The sequence below is a fragment of the Ornithorhynchus anatinus genome, chromosome 12 (assembly GCF_004115215.2).
Source record: "Ornithorhynchus anatinus isolate Pmale09 chromosome 12, mOrnAna1.pri.v4, whole genome shotgun sequence".
Taxonomy (NCBI): Eukaryota; Metazoa; Chordata; class Mammalia; order Monotremata; family Ornithorhynchidae; genus Ornithorhynchus; species Ornithorhynchus anatinus.
This window is the reverse complement of record NC_041739.1, coordinates 57,643,934-57,665,270: the sequence shown is the minus strand read 5'-3', so window position 1 is coordinate 57,665,270 and position 21,337 is coordinate 57,643,934.

Sequence of the window (21,337 nt, the reverse complement as noted above, 5' to 3'; positions counted from 1 at the left end):
ACGACCAGTTACCCTCAGCTGGGAAGGCATCATGGAGTTACGGATAGGGCACGGGCCTGGAAGCCAGAAGGTCCTGGGTTCTAATCCTGAGTCTGCCACTTGGCCGTGTGACCTTGGGCAAGTCACTTCATTTCTCTGTGCCTCAATTACCTCATCTGAAAAATGGGTATTGAGACCGTAAGCCCCACGTGGTCCAGGGCCCGTGTCCAACCCGACTGCTTGTATCCACGGTGCTTAGTACAGTGCCTGGCACATAGTAAGCGCTTAACAAATACCTTAATTATTACGATTATGCTTCAGATCGCTCAAGCTAAGCGCCATCAGACGGTGTATGTCTGGAGCTACCAATTGCCTCTTATCATTCATTCAATCCTATTTACTGAGCGCTTACAGTGTGCAGAGCACCGTGCTAAGCACGTGGGAGAGTACAGCATAACAGTGCACAGACTCATTCCTGCCCAAAGTGAGGTCACAGCCTAGAGGGAGCCCCAGACATTAATATAAATAAATAAATTACAGCTGTATACGGATAATTAATTATGTGCTGTGGGGACGGGAGGGAGGACGATCGAAGGAGCAAGTAAGAGCGGCGCAGAAAGGAGTGAGAGAAGAGGAGTGGAGGGCTTAGGTAGGGGAGGCTGCGTGGAGGAGACGTGCCTTCGGTAGGGTTTGGAAGTGGGGGAGGACGCGCTCATCTCTGGGGTATCTGAAGCCCAACGTGGCAGACAGAGGCCTCGACGGGATGAAAGATGATTCACCGTCTCGGACAGAGCCGCGGGGACATCGTAACGGAGGGGGGCAGTTTGGTGAGAACGGCCCCTTTGGCCCGATTTGGGATCGACCGGGGCTAACCGACGGAGCTCCGCGGCCTTGAACTCGGTCTGCCCGTCGCGTCTCGGTCAGCTGGCAGATTCCACGGATGTCCACGAGCAAGACTCACGGGTCCCATTTGGAAGGACAGGGTCCCAGACACAACCGAGAGCTGGAGCCTCCGGCTGGTTGCTTTCCAAGCCACAGAAAGGGAACCGGACGTTCTGTGACACCGAGAAGCGGCGCGGACTAGTGGATGGAGCGCGGGCCTGGGAGTCGGAGACTCTGGGTTCTAATCCCAGCTCCGCCGCTCGTGACCTCGGGCAGATCACTTCTCTGGGCCTCAGTCTCCTCCTCTGTAAAATGGGGATTCGATACCAGTTCTCCCTCCTCCCTGCAAACCGGGACCTCTAGGTGGGACGAGGACTGTGTCCGACCTGATTTTTTTTTTTTTTATGTCTACCCCGACCCTCGGCCCTTGGTAAGCGCTTAAATACCACGATGATTGTTATTGAATTCCAAACAGTGAGCTGGAGAATCTTTTTGCTTCCTTTGAAAATTCCCTGAGGTTAGTAAGTTTCATGGAATTTCCTTTGGAAACCTTTTCTCCAGATTTTCTGGGAAAAGAAAATCCTCCCAGCTGTTCCCCAAATATTCTACTCCAGACTTGTTCCTCTCAAAACGTCTTCCGAAGAGTCAGTGCTAACAATTTCAAAGCATTTTCAGCATCGAACTGGGTCCTAATCCTGGCTCTGCCACCTGCCTGCTCTGTGACCCTGGGCAAGTCACTTACCTTCTCTGGGCCTCAGTTTCCTCAGCTGTAAAATGGGGATTCATTGTGTCTGATCTGATGAACTTGTGCCTACCCCAGCACTTAGAACAGTGCTTGACACACAGTAAGCCCTTAAATACCATAATCATCATCATCCCCAGATGTTACAGAGAGAGGGGCCAAAACAATAATAAATGCAGTATTTGTTAAGTGCTTACTGCCAGGCACTGTGCTAAGCGCTGGTGCAGATGCAAGCCAATCCAGTTGGACACAGCTCCTGTCCTGCATGGGGCTCATGGACTTAATCCTCATTTTACAGATGAGGGAACCGAGGCACAGAGAAGTGAAGTGACTTGCCAAGGTCACACAGCAGACGAGTGGCGGAGCTGGGATTAGAGCCCAGGGCCTTCCGACTCCCAGGCCCGGGCTCTATTCACTAGGCCGCTCATTCAACAGTATTTATTGAGCGCTTACTATGTGCAGAGCGCTTGGAATGTACACATCGGCACTCGGCTTCTCACTCTGTTATACCACACTCCCCCAAGTGCTGAGTACGCAGTAATCGCTCAATAAATTCCACTGATTGACGTAGGGGTGCTCACCACCTCCTGCTTCCCCTCTGGCCCGGGGAACGTAAGCGAATAATTCAACTGAGCAAACTCCGACCCGGGAGATCGAGTTTCCGGGGTTTCTTAGCCTCCGTTAAGCTGTCGGCTTGAATCGTAAGCGATCTTCTTGTATCTCTGGATGTTGTAAACTGGATAATAATTTGGGTATGTGCTCTTGGAAATTACTGGCACATGTTCCTCCGATTGGAAACAGAGCGGAGAAGGTTCGGAAGGTGTCGGGGTGCAAATCCCTGCCGTGAGGCTTTGGACGGTTCCAAAACTGGGGGCTTTCACGTCTGTCCATCCCATTGGTCCTTCGGATCACTGGTGAATGGGCCAAGAGCCAGACACCGAAAATAGAGGGATTTCCCTAGGACATCACCCTCAAAACAAAGCAGAAAAAAAAAACCATCTAAATTTTCCAATGGGGATTACACTTGGCTAAATCTTCTAACATATGGCCACCGGTTGGCTAGTGACTCGGCTGCCTGCCTCACGGAAGTTTTGACACAGCCAATAGCAGTAGGCAATCGTATTTATTGAGCCGCACTGTGTGCAGAGCACCATACTGAACACGTGGGAGAGTACAATAGAGCAAGAAGCAGACGCAGTCCCTGCCCACAACGAGCTTAGAGTCTAGAGGGAGAGACAGGCATTAACAGAAATAGATAAATTCCAGATAAATACAGAAATGCTGTGGGACTGGGAGGGGAGATGAATAAAGGGAGCAAATCAGGACGACGGACACGGGAGTGGGAGAAGGGGAAAGAAGGGTTTAGTCAGGGAAGGCCTCGTGGAGGAGATGGGCTTCAATAAGACTTTGAAGGGGGGAGAGTCGTCCGTTGGATAGAAGTTAACGCAGCCACATTTATTTGGATTAAGAACCTCCCTTCCTCTTCCACCCTTGAAGTATTTGGACTGGCTGGAACTTATTGAACATCTACTGAGTGCGAGGCGCTCTACTGAGCATTTGAGAGAGCGCCACGGTATCGAGGCATCCGATCCCTACCTTCGAGGGGTTTACGTCAATAAGACAGAAATGATCTACGGACACTGGTAGCGTAACCGCATCGGGCGGAAACAGCTGAGTAAATAACGGACCGTACAGAGAAATAAAATGTGTCCCCGCCTGCTGAGGAGAGGAATAGCTAAGTCCCGAGGGAGTGGTCTGTGCCGACTCTATTGAGATCCTGTGAGTTAACTCTGGATGGTTCTCTGGAAAAGAGGGATTTCAGGAGAGCTCTGAAGATCGAGAGAGGGTTGGGGTGTTGGATCTTCATGGGGGGAACGGTTTGAGTGAAGGGACGGAGGTGGGGGAGTCATGATGGAGAAAGAATGAGAAAGGGAGCTGAGAAGGAGCAAATAGGAGGAGGTGAAGTACCGATATGTGAGGTGGAGGGAACCGCCAGAATCAGTTAATGGCATTTGAGTGCTTACTATGCGCAGAACGCTGTTCTAAGCAGTTGAGAGAATACACTACAACAGAGTAAGCTGAAACGTTCCCTGCCCGCAGTGAAGCCAATGGTAAGGAGCTGCATCCTCTTTCACGAGCCCATAACCTTGGCATTATCCTTGGCTCATCTCTCTCGTTCATTCCACATATTCAAAGAAGCAGCTTGGCCTAACGGATAGAGCGTGGGCCTGGGAGTCAGAAGGATCCGGGTTCGAATTCCAACTCTGCTGCTCGTCTGTGTGATCTGGGGCCAGTCACTTTACTTCTCTGAGCCTCAGTTACCTCATCTGTAAAATGGGGATTATGACCGTGAGCCCCATGTGGGACATGGACCGTGTCCATCCTGATTACGCTGAATAGCGTGTGGCACATAGTGTTTGGCAAACACCATAAAAAACTACCAGCTACTTAGACATCCTCAGAGCAGGGCTGTGGAGATCCCTGCTTCAGAGCTGGAGGACTCTCTGCTCTCCACAGTTGACGCTCCCATTCCTGGGAGACTTAATAAATAATAACAACTCCCAGGCCTGGGCTCTTTCCACTGGGCCAGGCTGCTTCTCAATGGCAGGAGCCCAGGGTCAGGAATGGCCCACTCACAGCCTGTGGAAAATGATGTTTTTTTAATTTAAATGGTATTTGTTAAGTACTTACTATGTGTCAAACACTGTTCTAAGCCCTGGGATATGCACAGGGTTTGCGTCTAAGAGGGAGAACTGGTATCCCCATTATACACCTGTGGAAACTGAGGCATAGAGACTTGCCCAAGGCCACACACCAAGCAACTGGCATTAGATTCCAGGTCCTTCCAGGCCTGTGCTCTCTTCACTAAGCCCCACTGCTTCCTGTCCTTGTTCCCTGTGCAGAGTCCTTGCTCCAAGACTGTGCCTGGAATGGCTGTCTCCTCTGAGAACTCTTCCTTCATTTCCTATTATCCCTTTGCTCCTGATTCTTCTATTTCCATCAGTGATATCGAACGCCCACTCTGTGCGGAGCACTGTACCGAGTGCCTTAGAGAGTGCAATACAGTTTCTGCGGCTCATCGTTTTAGCTATAGAAGCGGCTTAGCTTGGTGGAAAGAGCCTGGGCCTGGGAGTCGGAGGGTGATGGAATCTCCGCTCTGCCACTTATCTGTTGTGTGACCTTGAGCAAGTCACTTCACTCCTCTGGGCCTCAGTTTCCTCATTTGTAAAATGGGGATTAAAATGGTGAGCCCCATGTGGGACAGGGATTGTTTCCAACCAGTGCTCTCCCCTTCCAAGCCTTCCCTGATTAAGCCCTCCTTTCCTCTTCTCCCACTCCCTTCCGCTTCGCCCTGACTTGCTCCCTTTATCCGTCCCCGTCCCCCCCACCCCCGAACCCACGGCGCTTACGTGCATAGCTGTAATTTATTTATTTCTGTTAATGTCCCTCTCTTCTTTCATTCATTCAATAGTATTTATTGAGCGCTTACTATGTGCAGAGCACTGTACTAAGCGCTGGGAATGTACAAATCGGTAACAGATAGAGACGGTCCCTGCCCTTTGACGGGCTCACAGTCTAATCGGGGGAGACGGACCGACAAGAACAATAGCAATAAATAGAATCGAGGGGATGAACATCTCATTAAAACAATAGCAAATCAAGGCGATGTACGTTACATTAACAAAATAAATCGGGTAATGATTAACAAAATAAATAGGGTAATGACCGTAGACTGTAAACTTGTTATGGGCAGGGAATGTGTTGTATTGTACTCTCCCAAGTGCTTCGACTAAGCATTCTGCACACAGTAAGTGCTTAATAAATACGACGGATTGACTATACAGTACCTGGCACATAATAAGCATTTAAAGAAACACCATTAAAATTAAAATTAAAAAAAAAGGGCTGGAGCCAGCAGCACATAAAGGAAGGGCTTCATTAGCTATCACAGCACATACCGCTTCTCTTTCTGCCCCGTGGCTACCCGAGAGCGAGGCTCGCCAGAGGGAAAGAATGAGCAATTCACCCGGGACTCTTCACCTCCCTCTGTTCCGCCATCCGGCCCCCAGCCCCCCCCCCCGCCGTCTTCCCCTTCCCCGGCCCGACCGCTTTCAAACCGAGCACGGCGGGCTTGGAGGAAATAGCTGAGCATCCTTCAAGGACCGCTGTTACCGGAAAATGCCCACGGAAAAACCTCCCGCTCATCCACCTCCCCCTCTTTCCACGGAGCGTCCGAATTTTGAGACTGCGGAGAGCGGCGGGCACTCTTTCCCTGCCCCTTTTATCTCCATGACACGCTTATATATCTCGCTGAGAGTTTATAATCAGCGGTCTGACCCATCCGTAGTCATTCCACTCCAACGTCTTCCCAGAAAAGTGTCTCAGTTCTGGTGAAGAAGAGAGCCTTCCTGCCAGCCTGGAGAGGGACCCCCAGTAGTGGCTCTCTGGGAGTCATTCGTTCGGATTGTGTTGCTGACGGTAACTCGTCGCCCTGCTTAAGATTTCCCGATGATAATAACGGTACGTGTTACAGGCTTTACTATGTGCCAAGCACTGTTTCAAGTGCTGAGGTAGATAACTCATCGGGTGGGACAAAGTCCCTGTCCCACATGGGGCTCACACTTTCAATCCCCATTTTACAGATGAGGTAACGGAGGCACAGGGAAGTGAGGTGACTGGCCCAAGGTCACACAGCAGACCGCTATACGACCTTTATACAATTTCCTCTACACTATGCCATGGCCTGCTGCAGTATGGCCCAGAGGAAAGAGGATGGGACAGTGGATCAGAGGACTTGGGTGTATTTTTTTTAATGGTATTTGTTAAGCGCTTACTATACGCCAAGCACTGTTCTACGCTCTGGAGCAGATATAAGCTAATCAGGTTGGGCACAGTCCATGTCTCCCATTGGGCTCCCAGGCTACATCCCCATTTGACAGATGAGGGAACTGAGGTCCAGAGACGTGACTTGCTCCAGGTCACACAGCTGACATGAGGAGGAGCGGGGATTAGAACCCGTGTCCTTCTGACTCCCAAGCTCATGCTCTAGCCTCTAGGCCACCTGTTCTCAATTTAATCCTGGCTCCACCACTTGCCACCTTGTGTCTTTGAGAGAGTCACTTAACTTCTCTGATCCTTGGTTTCCTCATCTATAAAATGGGGATTCCTTCAATTCCAGTTATCTTTCCTATTTACAATGCGAGCCCCATGCGGGACTGTATCCGACCTAATTAACTCGTACCTACCCCAGTGCTTGGCACAAAGTAATTGCTTAACATATTACCATCATCAGTACTCTGTGAGCCCTTGATATCCTCCCCACAGCACTTACGTACATATCTGTAACTAATTGATTTCTATTAATGTCCGTCTCTCGCTCCGGTCTGTAAACTCACTGTGGGCTGGGAATGTAACTACAAAAATCTGTTTTATTATATTCTCCCAAGCACTTATTACAATGTCCTCTGTATATAGTGAGCGCTCAATAAATACCACTGGTTGATTAATCATCAAGGCCCTGTTGTAGACGCTTCCCCCGCCCCCCTCCCAAATTCTCTCTCTCGCTCTCTCTCTGGTTTCCCTTCGGTCGTCACTAATCTTATGAGAGGGACCCCATTTCTGAACCAACCTTACATCACCTGTCACCTCTAATCACTTACCCCATCCCACCTTGATCGCTGTATCAGCCTCCTTACTGAACTCCCAGTCTCCTCTCCCCAATCCAGTCCTTACTTCACTCTGCTGCCGGGATCATTTTTCTACAGAAACTTTTAGTCCACATTTCCCCACTCCTCAAGAACCTCCGGTGGTTGCCCATCCACCTCTCCTTCAAACAGAAATTCCTCGCCCACGGCTTTAAAGCAGTCCATCCCCCTGCCCCCTCTTACCTCACCTCGCTACTCTCCTACTCCAACCCGGCCCACACACTTTGCTCCTCTAATTCCAACCTTCTCACTGTCCCTCGATCTCTCCCGTCTGGCCGCCGAGCCCTCTTTCACATTCTGCTTCTGACCGGAACCCCCCTCCCTCTTCATATCCGACAATTATCCATTGAAAGCCTTATTGAAGGCACATCTCCTCCAAGAGGCCTTCCCCAAGTCCTCTTTTCCTTTTCTTCCACTCCCTTCTGCGATGCCCTTATTTAGATCCTTTATTCACCCCCCTTCAGCCCCACAGAACTAAGTCCATAAGTGCAATTTATCTCTATTAATGTCTGTCTCCGCCTCTAGACTGTAAGCCTGCTGTGGGTAGGGGATGTCAGTTCTATTGTTATATTGTACTCTCTCCGAATGGTTAGTAGAGTGTTCTGCACGCAGTAAGCACTCAAGAAATATCATTGACTGACTGACCGACCTTGCCTCAAACCCACTGATGTCTCCCTCGGTGCGAAAGTGGTCCACGGTCATCACTGAAGTCCTGTGAAAAGGGCCCTCTGAACCCGTCTGACCCAACGGGACGCCAGTGGGTGAACGGGCGGCCTTAACTCGGCAAACTTTAGCCTCAAAACCTGCTGCTGCTGCTGCCGCCGCCATCTCCAGTCTCTGCTGATAAGGCCCTTCTCGGAGCCAAGGAAGCGTTTCTGAGAGAAGACGAGACCCGACGCAGGCCGGAGAGACCAAGACTGGCGTAAGAAGCTCGGGGCCTTTGGCATGAAGATGGCGGTCGACATTTCTCTCTTTTAAAAAAGTTAGTGTAATGGCCTCCCAGGATGAAGACAGCACACTTGTAGGTTGGCAGAGAAAACCAGCTTGCAAAATTCTGGATTCCAAGGCCGGCACTAGGCCCAAAGTCTCAAGGCAAAAGTGCTTTCTTATTTTCAGAAATTTCTACTATAGTGGAACTATTATAACCCTTTTGCATTCTGGGAAGGGGAGAGAGGGAGTGATTTTCAGTCCCTCGTTATCTTTGCCTTTAGTCATCAACATTCTGATGTACACAGCATGGCTTGGTGAACAGACCACGGGGCCTGGGAGTCAGAAGGACTAGGGTCTGATCCCAACTCCGCCACATGTCTGCTGCGTGACCTTGGGCAAGTCGCTTCACTTCTCTGGGCCTCAGTTAACTCATCTGTAAAACGGGGATTGAAACTGTGAGGCCCAGATGAGACAAGGATTGTATCCAACCTGATAGGCTTGTATTCACCCCAGCGCTCAGTACAGTTCCTGGCACATAGTAGGCACTTAAATAGCATTATTAGTAGTAGTAGTGTCCTCTCCCAAGCACGTAGTACAGTGCTCTGTAAATACCGCTCAGTAAATACCACTGAATCATCTGCTGATTGCTGCCTGTCCTCGGTGAGAACTGGCCCGCCAAGTTCTGAAGCCCCCAACCCATCATCTGGAGATCCAGATGATGTTCTCCCACTCCCCCAAACTGCCCTCATAGCACGGACCGAGGAAATGATGCCCCTGCTACAGATTCTCAACAGTCTTTTCTGTTCTAAGAGAAGGGGGGAGGAGGCGGCGGCACGGCTTAGAGGAAAGACCCCGGGCCCGAGAGTCGGAGGACCTGAGTTCTAATCCCGGCTCTGTTGCTTGTCTGCGGTGTGCGACTTTGGTGAAGTCATTTCACTTCTCTGGATCTCAGTTCCTCATCTGGAAAATGGGAATTAAGACTGTGAGCCCCAAATGGGACATGGGCTGGGTCCGATCCGATTGGCTCGTATCCACCCCAGCGCTTAGTACGGTGCCTGGCACGTAGTAAGTGCCCAACGAATACTGCAGAAACCAAACAGAGCACGAGGGAGGGAGGAGAAATCCTGAATTCCCAGGGTTGTCATATGGGGCGATGTGTGACAGTAAGCTCGTTGTGGGCGGGGACAGTATCTGTTTATTGTTACACTGATCTCTCCCAAGTGCTTAGTACAGTGCTTTGCATAGAGTAAGCTCTCAATAAATACGACTGAATGAAGGGATGAAGTGCGCCGATCCCCCGCCTCCCCCAGATTTCCCCGGTCCTCCAATCTCCTCCGCTCTCCCCAGCTCCTCCGAGGCCTCTTCGATCCCCAACTCCTCCTGGAGGCCTTCCCTGCTGAACTCCCTCCCCTCCAGGTCCCGCCGTCCACCAATCGCCCAAGAACTTCGACACCTCCAACCCGCTGGAGCCCCTCCGCACCAACCGCGTCGTGCGTACTACCCACTGTACTCACTGACCCAGCTTTCCTTCCTCTTCTTAGTGACAGTCGCAAGCGTGTGTTTCCTCTTAACTGTAAATAACACGTGTGGGCCTGTGGCCCTCAGTAGACATGAAGCTCCTTGAGGGCAGGGATCAAGTCCTCTGCCTCTACTCTACACTCCCAAGGGCGTAGTTCCGCACAGTGCTTTGCGCAGAGTAGTTGCTCAGGGAAAAACCGACGCCAGAAGTAACGTGGCCTGGTACTGGCCTGAGAGTCGGAAGGAACAGGGGTTCTAATCCCGGCTCTGCCACTCGTCTGCTGCGTGACCTCGGGCGAGTGGCTTCACTTCTCTGGCCCTCAGTTACCTCATATGGAAAATGGGGACGAGGCCCTTTGTGGGACGGGGACTGTGTCCAACTCAATTCACTGCATCCATCCAGCGCTTAGTACGGCGCTTAACAAAAACCACATGAGATGTGCAGCCCATAATGTCATCCTCCTGCCGATCTGCCCTTTGGCTCCGCCCCAGGGCAGACCCCTCCCCCCATCCCCTCGGCCGCAAAGCTAAGACGACCCCACCGAGAGGGAATGGCTGTGGTGAATCCCCCCGGAGAGGCAGAGAGACAATCAAAGCTCCTCCTCTTTGGGGGTGAACCAGGAATTCCTAGAATCGGATTATTTGTTGCACCACTAAATCATTAGACAACAGGGATCGATTTGAGGGAAAAAAGCTCTGGAACGTCTGAAAGGGGAAAAATAAATCACATTTTCTGGATGCTGAGTCGACTTAAAACATCAGGAGCTTAGGCACGCGGACTCTGTCTGCAACACTAACCGAGCCTTGGGAAAAGGTGGAGAGAACCGTGTTTTCGGTTCAGAGACTTTGCTGGCCACCAGGCCAGTTTGGAGGGGGCGGGGGGAAAATTTGAGCAACATTTGGTTCGCTTCTCCGTCCAAGATTTAGATCGGCTTTAGGGAACCGCCCTGAACTGGACCTCTGGCCTCAAAACAGTTCCAAGACAACAACTCGCCTTGTTCGCTGGAAAACAAAACCAAATAAAAATGTTGTCCCTCAATCTGGAGGAGACGCTCTGGATAGGGAAAGCGTCACATTTCTTGCGTTTTTTCTAAGGCCACTGTGGGAAGACAGCAGATTCGCTGCTGTGGGTTGCTGTTGACTATTTTGCAGGAAAAACTCGATAATAACAATTGCGGTATTTGTTAAGCGCTTACTTTGCGCCAGGCATTGTACTAAGCGCTGGGATAGATACTAGCTAATCGGGTTGGACACGGTTCCTGACTCACAGAGGGCTCAGAGTCTTAATCCCCATTTTACAGATGAGGGAACTGAGGGGCAGAGAAGTGAAGTGACTTGCCCGAGTTCAACAGCAGATGAGTGGCGGAGCCGGAATCGGAACCCGGGTCCTCCCAATTCCCAGGCTCGTGCTCGATCCACTAGGCCATGTCATATTTCTTGGGTCTTTTCTAAGGCCACTGTGGAAAGGCACCACATTCGATCCTGTGGGCTACCACTGACTGTTTTTCGTGAAACTGCAAAACTTGTTAGTAGTAATTGGGATATCTGTTAAGCGCTCACTATATGAAAAGCACCGTACTAAGCACTGGGGTAGATATAAGGTCATCAGGTCGCACATGGAGCTCACAGTCTAAGTAACTCACAGTCTTGAGACGTAGTGCGGGCCGGTGGGCAGAGCGTGGGCTCAGGAGGAAGAACAGGTATCGATGCTATTTTGTTAGGGATATTCCCTGGTCCCTATTTCGCAGACGAGGGAACCGAGGCCCAGAAAAATGAAATGATTTGCCCAAGGTCACACAGCAGACAAGAGGCGGAGCCGGGATTAGAACCCAGATCCTCTGACTCCCAGGCCCAGACTCTTTCCACTAGGCCGCCCTGTTTCTCTTGAACAACAGGAGCTTCTCTGTGGGCAGGGAGTATGTCTACTCCTTCCGGTATCCTGCTCTGAGGGCTTAGTACAGTGCTCTGGAATCTGTGGACGCTCAATAAAGTCATCACCACCACTAGCATTGACTTTTCCACCATTTGATTCATTTAGTATTTATTGAGCACTTATTAAGAGCGCAGAGCACTGTACTAAGCACTTGATCTGCATGGTATTGGTGCTGGGCAGACTCTCCTACTTGACAGCTTCACATAACTACACTGGACCTTGCTCTCAACCGGGCAACAATCAGGACTGACTCACTAAACATCTATGAAGATGAGGGCTCTCAATCAATCGATCGTATTTACTGAGTGCTTACTGTGGGCAGAGCATAGTACTCAGTGCTTGGGAGTTGGCAGGCACGTTCCCTGCCCACAGTGAGCTTACGGTCTAGAGGCGGAGAGACAGACACGAATATAAATGAATAAATGATGGATATGGACGTAAGTGCTGGGGGGCCGAGGGAGGGGTGAATTAAAGGAGCAAATCCAACTGCAAGGGTGATGCAGAAGGGAGTGGGAGAAGAGGAAGTGAGGGCTTAATCAGGGAAGGTCTCCTGGAGGAGATGTGTTTTTAAGACTGTCCGCGCACCGTGGGCAGGGCACGTGTCTACCAACTTGGATTTATTGTACTCTCCCAAGAGTTTAGTCCTGTGACTGCACACGGTGCTCAGTAAATACCAGTGATTGACTGATTGATAATAAGGCTGGAGCGGCCAGGATCCTACCCCACCCCCGACTGTGGAGGGAAGGGGGCCGGAGAGGGGAAGAGAGAAAGCTGGGGAGCCATATCGGTTCCAGCTAGGGAATATTAGTTCTAATGTAGAGACTGGGGCAGTCAATCAGACGGTCAAAAATAATAATTGTGGCATTTAAGTGCTGGAGTAGATAGAAGGTAATCAGGTTGGACCCAATCCCTGGTCCATATGGGGTTCATAGTTTCAATCCTCATTTTACGGATGCGGTAACTGAGCTACAGAGAAGTGAAGTGACTTGCCCATGGTCACACAAGCAGACATGTGGCAGAGCCAGGATTAGAACCCGTATCCACTCTATCTACTGAACAATTTTCATGTGCAGAGCACTGTCTAGGGGTTTGGGAGAGCACAAAAGGGTTAGTAGACATGATATCTGCCCTCAAGGGGCTTCTGGTGTGTGTGGGGGGGGGGGGGGGGCTGACAAAAGGAGGAAGTAATTTAAAAAAAAAATTAGTGCTCCTGGGGATGTGAATGTCTAATGCTTAAATGACTCTGAAATGCTGAGGTCAGAGTCAGTCGTCACTCATTCATTCATTCATTCATTCATTAGTATTTATTGAGCGCTTACTATGTGCAGAGCACTGTACTAAGCCCTTGGTATGAACAAGTCGGCAACAGATAGAGACAGTCCCTGCCGTTTGACGGGCTTACGGTCTAATCGGGGGAGCGCTTACTGTGTGCAGAGTACTGTACTAAGCACCTGGGAGAGTACACAATAACTGTAACTGACAAATTCCCTGCCCACAACAAACTTACTGTCTAGAGGGAGAGATAGACATATAATATAAATTACAGATCTGTACGTAATTGCTGTGGGGCTGGGAAGGGGGATGAATAAAGGGATACCGGTCAGGGTGACACAGAAGGGAGTGGGAGAAAAGGACAGGGGGGCTTACCAGGGAAGGCCTCTTGGAGGAGGTGTGCCTTCAATAAGGCTCTGAAGGGGGGGAAGAGTAATTGTCAGATATGAGGAGGGAGGGTGTTCCGGGAAAGAGACGGGATAAGGGCAAGAGGTTGGCGGTGAGATAGACGAGATGGAGGTGTAGTGAGAAGGTTGGTATTAGAATACGGGCTGGGGATAGGAGGTGTGGAGAGAGGAGATTAGCCGGGCCTCCTGGAGGAGGTGTCACTTCAGTGCTGTTATATCAGTGATTTAATTCTTCTAGACCGTAAGCTCATTATGGGCAGGGGACATGTCTGCTAATTCTGTTATAACGGACTCTTCCGAGCACTTAGTACAGTGCTCTGCACATAGTTAGAACTCAATAAATACCAGGATTGATTAATTGATTGAGTAGGGCCTTGTGGATAGGGACGGCAGAAGTCTGCCCCATGTGAAGTGGGAGGGAGTTCTGGAAGGAAGGAGTGAGCCAGAGATTGGAAGAGAGGGGACGAGGCGGCATGATGGGTAGATTGGTTTGAGAGGACCGAAGGAGGCAAGCTGGGGTGTTGTGGGAGAGGAGCGGCGATAAGTAGTCAGGGCCTTAAGCTTTTTTCCTTTTTTTAAAAAAAATAATGTAATGGTATTTGTTAGGCTCCTACTCCATGTCAAGAACCACTAAGCGCTGGGGTCAGATGAGTTCATCAGGCTGAATAGAGCCCCTATCCCACATGGACCTCACAGTATAAGTAGGAGGGAGAACCAGTACTGAATCCCCATTTTGCAGTTGAGGAAACCGAGGTGGAGAGAAGTTAAATGACTTGCCCAAGGTCACCCAAGTGGGCAGGTGGTGGAGCTGGGATTAGAACCCATGTCCTCTGGCTCCCAGGCCTGGGCTTTATCCACTAGGCCAGGCCGATGTGGGGCGGGATGGGCAATCGTCAGAGGATTATGAGGAGTTGGGAGATTGCCTAGAACGGGGATCTGGGCGGGGGAGAGAAATATGAAATGCCAAGAGCTTTCAAACTGACCTCATTGTCAACTGAAAGCATAAGCTCCTTGTGGATAGGGAATGTGTCTGTTTATTGTTCTACTGTACTCCAAGTACTTTAATACACCACTTTGCACACGGCAAGCGCTCAATAAATATGACTGAATGAATGATATATCAGTATTTATGGTGGTAAATCGATGGTATTTATTGAGTGCTTACTGTGTGCAGAGCTTGGGAGAGTACAGTGTACGAGAGTTGGGAGACATGTTCCCGGCCCACAAGGAGCTTACAGTCTAGAGGGGGAGACAGGCGTTAAAATACAGTAAAATTAATTAAAAAAAGATAAATAGATCCGGGTTTAGAGCCAAAGAGTCTATACGCCAGGCGGGAGCGATTCCTTTAAAAGGGAACAGAGCTGAATGGGTCGTCTTAGACAACTATGTTTTAGACTGCCAAAATTCCATCCAACGAGGTTGGTTGGTTGGCAAGTTCAAAGGTTCCTGAATTATAGGCAGTGATTGCCAGATTCACTCTGCTTCCATTTAAAAAGGAAATGAAAGCCTTGGTGTTTTTTTTTTTAAAAAAAACAACAAACCAGCCACACACATATACACAACAACAACTCAACATTGCTTCTCTCAAATCAGAAGGCAAATACAACCCGTCCTAGCGATGATGTAGACTGATATGCAGAGCTGTGAAGGGTCAGAAGTTTTGGGGGAAGAAACAAAAAACCCCCCAAAAAACATAAGCGAGGAGGTTTTGTTGTTTCAACTAATCCGGTCACTCAGGGGAAAGAGGAAGAGTTTTGAAATGCAGTCTCCAAAAAAGACAAATCAGAAGCCGGTTTGTCCAGCTACATATACCCAATTTAAATGATTGGCATATAGCTGAACATGCAGGAATCGATATTTATATGTATTATTTTACTCCTCACACACATGTAGTTGTCCTCCGTCCTCAAAGGAGACCCTGCCAATGGAGAACTTCACCCGCGAATGCATGTGCACTGTGTGACTTTGGGTAAGTCACTTAGCTTCTCTGTACCTCGGTTACCTCAGCTGTAAAATGGGGATTAAGAGTGTGACCCCCATATGGGACGGGGACTGTGGCCAACCTGATTAATATTTATCTACCCCAGCACTTAGAGCAGTGCTTGGCACATAGTAAGCTCTTAACAAGTACTGTTATGATTGAGCAGTGTTGCTTAGCGGAAAGGCCACAGGCCTAAGAGTCAGAAGACATGGGTTCTAAGCTCAACTCGGTCACAGTTGTGTGATCAAAGGGAAGTTACTTCACTCCTCTGGGCCTCAGTTTCCTCTTCTGGAAAATGGGGACTCAATATCTGCTCTCCCTCCTAGACTGTGAGCCCCATGTGTCCCACCTGATTAACTTGCATCTACTCCAGCACTTAGAACAGTGTTCGACAAATAGGCACTTGACAAATACCATATTCTTAAAAGTTATTTTTATCACAAAGAGTTATGTGGGACCCACAATCAATCAACCGTATTTACTGACTACTCACTGTACAGAGCACTGGGAAAGCCAACAACGTTATTTATTGAGCATTTACTGTGCGCAGATCCCTGAATTAAGCACTGGGAAGTGTTCGCTAGCATTCGTCCGCAAAGAGCTTATGGTCTCTATACTCTCCCACGCGCTTAGTACAGTGCTCTGCACATAGAAAACTCTCAATAAATACCACTGGTTGATTAATTGAAAATACGCTAGGCACGCACACAGACTACCGACATTTCAAATACTATTCAGCACAGTAGAAAACACTACGGTGCTACATACTCTGTACGAATGTGTGGATACACACACGGAAATGTGTACACACGCTATTTAATATATAATCGCTAAGGAATTAATTGATACATAGATATATTTATCTACCTGTACATCTATACGTGTATCTATCTACATGTACGTCTACTAAGTGCTGAGTTAATCAGGCTGAATACAGCCCCTGTTCCATATGGGGCTCGCAGTCCAAGTAGGAGAGAGAATGAGTATTGAGTATTGATATGCATATCTCGATTCCGTAGATCGGCATTAATTTCTGTGCCCAGATCTGCCATGATGTAGGGTTTCACATAGTTTCTCACACCCACACACATTCAGACTCATACTCAGTCTTTCCATAACGTGTGCTTTCAATACGCATTTACTTTTAGGGGATCAGGGACCGTTCTTCTGACAAAGAGCACCTGTCTGGATAGTACACGATGCCATGTCAGAAGAGACGGTTATGTGTGCATACGTGGCATTAACCTAGGAGCGCTCACTAAGAGACTTTCTTGAGTTTAAGGTGGGTTTCTCCAGAACGAGATCCTCTCCTTTAGATCTGAGTATAGATAGCTATAGCTGGAAATAACGTTATTTGCGATTTGATTAGAGACATTCCCCATCCACAATGAGCTTGCAGTCTAGGGGATCAGAAACGACTCATCTCTGGAGACCTCTGCCCGAACCAAACCTCTCCAAGTCCTTTCCCCTCTCCCTTCCCCCATTCCTCATCCCCGTGGCGCGAATGCTTCAAAACTCTATTTGAAACTCTTCTCCTACCAGATGTGAAGTCCTGACTGTGCTCTGTTCAGCAAGCTTCAGGCTCAAGAAAATCAGGCTCCTGGAGTCTGGAAAGATAGAGAGAGAGAGAGAGATAAAGAAAACCTTAACTTTCAGGTTTATCTCAGGACCCCTGATCCGCCTCGATGCCTCCATTTGCTGTTAGTGGAGGCCGACTGCCCTCAAAGGCTTGGGAGAAAACTGTATTATGGAAAAGCTTTTATTTTTCTCAAGTTCTGTGAACTTGAGACTCAGATCTCTCAGTGATTCCCCCCGACACCCCATCCCAATCCCGCCTGTGTTGAGGCCTTAGGTTTAAGACCGATTCCATGATGTAGAGGAGAGAGATCCCTCCCAGGAGGACACAGAAATGGTTGGATTAAAGCCCCCCGCGTGAACACTGGGCTAGAGCATGGGCCTGGGAGTCAGAAGGTCATGTGTTCTAATCCCAGCTCCGCCACTTGTCTGTTGTGTCGCCTTGGGCAAATCACTTCACTTCTCTGTTCCTCAGTTACCTCATCTGTAAAAAGCGGATTACGACCGTGAGCCCTATGCGAGACAGGGACTGTGTCCAGCCCGATTTGCTTAATACAGTGCATGACACACTGTAAGTGTTTAACAAATATCAAAATTATTATTATTACAAAGATTTCGCTAGCAGAGATGGCAAATCAGTAAAAAAAAAAACCACCCCAAAACACCGCATCTCATTCTAATGGCCTTAAAGCAGGCGAATATAACTTCAGGTGGTCTCTGACGAGAAGAGAAATGGGATTTCAGTATAAACACGGCTTCGCATTTGCAGTACAGAACTGACCTTTGAGCTGTCTGACATTACCCTTCAGGGGGCCATTTTAATAGGCTAAAATCGAACCTTCCTTTACTCTTGGCTTCGCACAAACAATCGGGTCATATTTGACTTTTTGGCTCCCGAGATTTCCTCTGGCCACCGAGGAGAATAAATCTCTCATTCATCCCACCCTGATAGCTTCTTCCTCCCTCCTGGTATTTTCATTGGCAATCTGTGGTATTCCAAACAGAGGTCGCTTCTCCAGATTCTGCTTACGAAGAATTTTCTCTCTCCGATCCCCCCCCCACCCCCGTTTTTTTTGGAGGGGGCGGGGGTTGACTGCCATGGTTGTTCTGTGAATGGCTACGCTGGCAGTGATGAGGGAGATTTTCAAAGCACTTTTCAGATTGGTAGTTTGGATGTGAGCCAGGTGACTCTAGGAGTAAAGGATTGGCATTATTATTATTATTATAAATAATAATTCATTCATTCAATAGTATTTATTGAGCACTTACTATGTGCAGAGCACTGTACTAAGCGCTTGGAATGGACAAGTCGGTAACAGATAGAGACAGTCCCTGCCCTCTGACGGGCTTACGGTCTAATCGGGGGAGACGGACTGACGAGGACGATGGCGATAAATAGAATCGAGGGGAAGAACAGCTCATTAAAGCAATAGCAGATAAATAGAACCAGGGTGATGTACATCTCATTAACAAAATAAATAGGGTAATGAAGAGATATACTGTTGAGCGGACGAGTACGGTGCTGAGGGGATGGGACGGGAGAGGGGAGGAGCCGAGGGAAAGGGGGGAGAAGAGGGTTTAGCTGCAGAGAGGTGAAGGGGGGGGTAGAGGGAGCAGAGGGAAAAGGGGAGCTCAGTCTGGGAAGGCCTCTTGGAGGAGGTGAGCTTTAAGTAGGGCTTTGAAGAGGGGAAGAGAATTAGTTTGGCAGAGGTGAGGAGGGAGGGCGTTCCAGGACCGCGGGAGGACGCGGCCCAGGGGTCGACGGTATTTAAGTGCTTACTATGTGCCAGGAACTGTACTAAGCGCTGGGGCGGCTACGAGGTAATTGAGTTGGACACTGTCTCTGTCCTACATGGGGCTCACAGTCTTAATCCCCTTAATACCGAGGGAATTGAAGTTGGGGCCAATAGCATCGACCTTATAGAGCAGACCAGGCTGCTGCTGGGTGGCCTGGTGGAAAGAGCCCGGGCCTGGGAGTCAGAGGACATGGATTCTAATCCCTGCTCCGCCACGTCTGCTGCGTGACCTTGGGCAATTCACTTCACTTCTCTGTTCCTCAGTTCCCTCATCTGTAAAATGGGGATGAAGACTGAGAGCCCCACATGGGATAGGGACTGTATCCAACCCGATTATCTTCTATCTACCCTAGCGATTAGAACAGTGCTTGGCACAAAATAAGCCCTTAACAAATATCGCGATTATTATCCCCGTGTGGGACGGGGACGGTGTCCAACCTCATTATCTTGCATCTATCCTAGAGATTAGAACAGTGCTTGGCACATAGCAAGAACTTAAAAATACCACGATTATTATTATCAATCGCAAAACCAAGACCAGCAGAATTTTGCCTTCCGCTTCCTTTCTGAAGTCGATATTCATCCTTAGAGCAACCCACAGCCGACCATGTGGGCTGCTGATTTTATACCGTTTGCCAGGCGCTCAGCCCCACCTCCCGTCACATTCTTGACGCTCTCTCCGGGCTCGGGAGAGAGTGGAACTCTTGTGTTTCTCCTAGAAACAATAAACACTCCAAGAAAACCTTTCCGAGGTCTGAAGAGGAAGGAGAGGCTGATTTTGCAGCACCAATAGTGAGGACCAGGCAGCCATTCTTCCTGTCTTTGAGGGAAAGGGAGCTGGAACAGTAAAATCTTTGGCGAAGCAGTGTGGTCTAGTGGATAGAGCACGGGCCTACGAGTCAGAAGACCTGGGTTCTGATCACAGCTCTGCCACTTGCCTGCTGTGTGATCTCGGGCAAAGCTGGGCAGCGTGGCTCAGTGGAAAGAGCACGGGCTTTGGAGTCAGAGGTCATGGGTTCGAATTCCGGCTCGGTCACTTGTCAGCCGTGTGACTTTGGGCAAGTCACTTAACTTCTCGGTGCCTCAGTTACCTCATCTGTAAAATGGGGTTGCAGACTGTGAGCCGCACGTGGGACAACCTGATTCCCCTGTGTCTACCCCAGCGCTTAGAACAGTGCTCAGCACATAGTAAGCGCTTAACAAATACCAACATTATTATTATTGGGCCTCTGCTTCCTCATCTGGAAAATGGGGATTCCATAGCTGTTCTCCCTCCTACTTAATAATAATAATGGTACCCGTTAAGCGCTTACTGTGTGATAAGCACTATCCTAAGTGCCGCAGATACAAGCTATTCAGGCTCACAGTCTCAACCCCCACTTTACAGATGAGGTTACCGAGGCACAGAGAAGTCAAGTGACTTACCCGTGGTGTCACAGCAAACAAGTTAGCAGGATTTGAATCCATACTCTGGAGAGGATGGCAGCTGCTAATGGTATTCGTTAAGCACTTACGAAGTTCCGGCCACTATACTAAGCAATGGGGGTAGATAATGAGATAATCAGATGGGACACTTGCCTCACATGGGGCTCACAGACTTAATCCCCATTTTACAGATGAGGGAACTGAGGTGCAGGGAAGTGAAGTGACTCCTCTGCGGTCACGCAGTAGACAAGTGGTGGAGCCGGAATTAGAACCCGGGTCCTTTGACTCCCAGGCCTGGGTTTTTTCCACTACACCATGCTGCTTCTAAGCATGTTGACAAAGCTGCGATAGCATTCTGTCATTATTTCAGCAATAAATGTAAAAGGTGAGTCCTGACTGATGTAGTCACCCTAACCTGGCAGTGATTTCCCCTCCTTTCCCCACAAACTATTTTCACTTAACCTAGTAAGTGAAATTACCTCAACTGCCAAATAAAAACAATAATAATAGTAATAACTGTCTTCAGCACTTATTTTCCCAAAGCACTTCCCCCATCGGCTATCTCATTTTGTTCTCATGACATCCCTGTGAGATTGGGTGAGACAAATATCATCGTCTCCTTTTTAAGGTAGGGAAACTGAGGTCTCCCAAATGCTCAATACACAGCTCTGCGCACAGTAAGTGCTCAATAAATACCATTGATTGACTGATTAAAGGACTCTCAGGTTGCTCAGCAGGCTGTGGGACAGTGCTTGGCACATAGTAAGCGCTTAACAAATACCAACATCATTATAGCTGAAACTAGACCAGGGTCTCCCAACCCTCTGCTCTTTCCACTAAGCCACGCTGCTTCTATTTTCGATCCCAAACTATTTCTGAGGTAATTCTTGACAAGCTGAAACTAGGAAAGAAGTGGAAATGGTTTTTTAAAAGCCTGGTCTTATGAAATTCCACCAGACCTCACTGCATTTAGGTGATTGGGTTTCCACCTCCGGACCGAAGCGTGCTCGGTTTAGATCTCCTGGCATTCTGGGTCTTGGATTATGGTCCCCAAGATTGCCTGCGGAATTTAACTCCATACTTCCCTCTGCCCTGCTCTCCCCGAGAGATCAGGGAAAGGGGCAGAAGCTGTTCACCGGGTCCCAGTGCCTAGATTTTAACAAAAATAATACAGGCAGGAGAATCGAGAAAA